The sequence below is a fragment of the Pan troglodytes genome, chromosome 19, assembly GCF_028858775.2.
Source record: "Pan troglodytes isolate AG18354 chromosome 19, NHGRI_mPanTro3-v2.0_pri, whole genome shotgun sequence".
Lineage (NCBI taxonomy): Eukaryota > Metazoa > Chordata > Mammalia > Primates > Hominidae > Pan > Pan troglodytes.
This window is the reverse complement of record NC_072417.2, coordinates 38,545,001-38,548,965: the sequence shown is the minus strand read 5'-3', so window position 1 is coordinate 38,548,965 and position 3,965 is coordinate 38,545,001.

The following is a 3,965-nucleotide window of genomic DNA, read 5'->3' as shown; positions in this document are numbered from 1 at the left end:
TCTGTCCTTCTAAACAGCAAGAAAGTAAATGTGGGCAAGCCTGAGAGGTGAGAGACTGAGAGAGAGAAAGTGAGAGAAAGAATAAAGCTAAGATTCCACTTGGAAAAGGGGGCTGCCAAGGATGAGGTGGGAAGTGGGTGGCAGTTGGTTAATATAATACCGCGCTGCTGAGAGCTCTGCAGGGGTCCTTTCAAGGTTCTGTATGAGAACCTTGCTTAGTGAGATGAGACCCAGCATGGGCCCAGCAATCCCACTTCCTTTACATTCTCTAAATTTTCCAGATGCTGCACACAACCCTTCACCTGCTTTCTGGCGTTTCTGTGGATTTCACTCCTACCCAGGCTGTGGTTGGGAGCCAAGGGGCAGACAGGATGCTGACAATGCCTAGAGCCCATCCCTGACTCCCATCAGGACTGCAATGATCTGTACAGTATTTTCTCCTAAGTCATTTCCTATACGTAGCAAGATTCCACCCAGCTTCACTCCCCAGAGGCAACTAGTGTTGCCAGTTTCTTACTATCCTCATAGACAGAAAATTTATTTTCTATAAATATTTGTTCAACACTTTATTTAAAGAGGTTAGGCACCACAAAAAGGAAGGATGAACGGAGGACCATGCCTGTCTGTGGATCTGAGCAATTCAGTGCTGGTGGGCAATTGCTGCCCATTCATCGAAACAAAAGCTGTAAGCAGGACCCACTCTTAGTGGAAAGCAATTAACCTTGGGAGGTCACAGCCTGCACCTGCACCTTATCAAAATATTCCTTCTTTAAAACAAATATAGTGATTCCCTAAAAAACATTCTAGACAGCAAGATGCCCTTCTAAGGTATTCCAATTCATGATGATGCTTTAGGGTTCCATGTATATTGGCCCCTCAGACAAAGCCTGGCTGGTCCACGCCTAAATCTAGCTCTAAGGGTGGCTATCAAGAGATTCTCACTCTTGCTGCCCTAGGAGGTAGGTGGTCATCCTTGTTGACAATTGCCACTGTCTTTTTTCACCCTAGGCATCTGGGGAGGAAGGCATGAAGGAAATGAGAGACCAGTACACATGCAGAAGATACTGCAGAGCTTAGATATTCTAGGAGCTAGTACTCTGATTGCAACCAAGTTCAGAAGCTTGGCAATGGCAGGCTGAGTTATTTGGACCGATTATCCCAGTAAAAAGAATGAAAAATGCTAGATAAAATATCAACAACATCTTAAAAGCCTTGAAGAGTTAATAAAATAGTAAGGAGTTAACAGGCCAACATGGAAGAGAAAACTAGAGGATGCATAGAAATCACTTTTCCGTTAAAGAGCATCTGTCAATTCTTGCAAATCTGAACTTTCATTTTGATGGTCTGGTAGAGTAAGGGGGTTGGAAATCCAAGCCCAGTGCCTGCTCATTGTGGAGACTGTAGTAGAAGATTCTCCCCTCAATATGCTGAGACCCCCAAAGGGCTACACCATCAGGGTAAGGGTAAACCAAAGTAAGCTAGCCCCATTCACATTGCCTGGGTACTCCAGGGAACCTCAGGCTGGCAACTGGGTTTAGATGGTTGTGCCGCTGATGCCTGGCAGAAATAAACACAATGTGGTGTAAAAGAAGGCACTTTCATAAGAAAATAATTCCAATATATTTGTTCAAGCACAGCTACCAGAATATTGTTAAAGACAGCCAAGCCTATAAGAAAATAAGGCTCCATGAGTGAGACTCAAAGAAACAAGAGACAAAATAAAAAATTCGTGAGGACTTCACACATTAAAATTATCATACATAGACTATAATACAATCATGCTTACTGCAGTCAAATAAATAAAAGACAAGCTTGAAAATATTTGCAGGGACAGGAAATTATGCAAGGTATCAAAATGGACTAAAGATATAGTAACAGCAATTAAAACTCAACTCATTAATTTAAAAACAGCTTAGATGCAGTGGAACAGAGAGTTAGCAAAGTAGAAGATAATAAGGAGAAATTACCTGGAACACAGCATAGAGATTAAAAAAAAAAGAGGGGAGAATAGAGAAGATAAGAGATACAGCATGCAGAGATCTATTGTATGTATTTTGCAGAAAGAGGGGGAAGAATGAATAGGGCAGAGGAACGTATTTGAAGAGATAATGGCTGAGTTTTCCAAAGCACATGAAAGACACCAGTCCGCAGATTCAAGAGATGTGACATTCCAAACATGACAGTCCTGTCTAAACCAGCAGCCAGGTGAGAGAGGAGGGAGGGGTACAGCTGAGCCTTCCCAGCTCTAGCATGCTTAAACTTCCCATAAAAACCCCAGTGAGAAGAAAAAGCTCTAGGCTTCTCAACAAGAAGCAAAGCCTTCTGGCTTTGGCACCAAAGATTCCCTGGCTCTTCTAGGCCTTTCTCCCTTTTCCACTGCCTGAAGGCCTCTTCCCTAGCTAGGTCCTGGTTTCCTATTATCCATCCATGAAGGTCTTCCCTTATTTTTATTTAGTTATGTTCTTACTCTCTCTCTTTCTTTCCTTCTTTCTTCTCCTTCTTCTCCTCCTTCTCCTCCTTCTCTTTCTCCTTCTTCTTCTTCTTCCTTTTTTTAGAGACAAGGTCTTGCTATGTTTCCCAGGCTGGACTCAAACTCCTGGGCTTAAGTGATCCTCCCATCTCAGCCTCCAGAGTAGCTGGGACTACTGATGCATGCCACAATACCACGCTAGGCCTTACCTTAAACCTCTCTTTCTCTCTTGACTTCAAAGGAAGGAAGGGGACCCAAGGCAGAAACAGAAAAAAGAACAGAATAAGAAACAGTGAGAAAAAAGAGTGAGAAAGATGTGTCTGCAGGCATCATGGCCGAGAGATGGGCCAGACTGGCTTAGGGGCCAGTCTGGAGGCAACAAGCAGAAGGTGGGCACTGAAGAAGGCTTAGAAGTTGTTATCCAGAATTCTGCTTTCCTTTCCTCCTTTTTCTCAGGCTTCCCTTGGATTCTCTGCCTCCATGACCCTATGGCTGGCGGGATAGTGTGGGGAAGACCTGAGTTTGCATATCTGTCTATGTTCCCTAATAAACAGCGAAATCAGCAGGTCTGGCTGCAGAGCTAGGAGGGGAAGACCACATCTACCCAGAAAGGAGACTACCAGAGGGCCCAATGCTGGAGTTAATCTTCCTGCATGCTGCTGAATTTTTGTTGCCCTGTCACCTATCAAGCCAACCCAGCTCATGCAAAAGCTGTTTACTTTTCCTGCTCCCAATTTCCACTCTTTCCCCAACTCCCCACTTTAGGGTATAGTGATATCCAGGCTGTGAGGCACAAGAAAGACATGGAAAAGCATCTCTGCAGAGAAGGGAGGGAAAGCTGCCAACAGGGGACACATACCTCGTCTCCATCCCAGACACACCCTCACCTCCACAGAGAAACAGGACCACTTCTGAGCACTCTGATTTCTCATTTTTCCCACTGCCTGCTGAGCTTTAATGGGGCCTTCTCCAAAAGCCTAGGGGTAGAAATATACACACTCGGATGTACATGTGTATGAAGACACCACTTAATGAATACCTGGGGATATTTTGGGGCACCACAGTCAGATAAGTGTGCAAATATGGACATGTCTTTATGTAGGATTGACAGAGAAAGACCTGGAAATAAGGCTAAGAAGATTCCATTGTTTACCTGCTGGGAAGTTTCGCCTGGAGACAGATGAAAGCCACTCCACCCTCCTTTTCCTTTTGTCCCAGTGCATTTCCTTTTGTCCCAGTGAGGTCTGAGGGTGCTCATTCGTGAGTTTATCCTGCCTGCCCCTCACTTCCAGGCTAAATCATGACTTTGTATTTTCTCGAGGTTATGGTCTTAGTTCCCAAGACTTTTCTTATTTTCTGCCCTCCCCTGGAGTCTGCCTAGCAACTGTACTCTTGTATCTTGAGGGAGAAGCATTGACTCTAATATATGTCATTTAACAAATACAAAGGAAGCGGAAACCAGGGTCTCTGGGTGTTCAATCCCCTCCACCTCCTG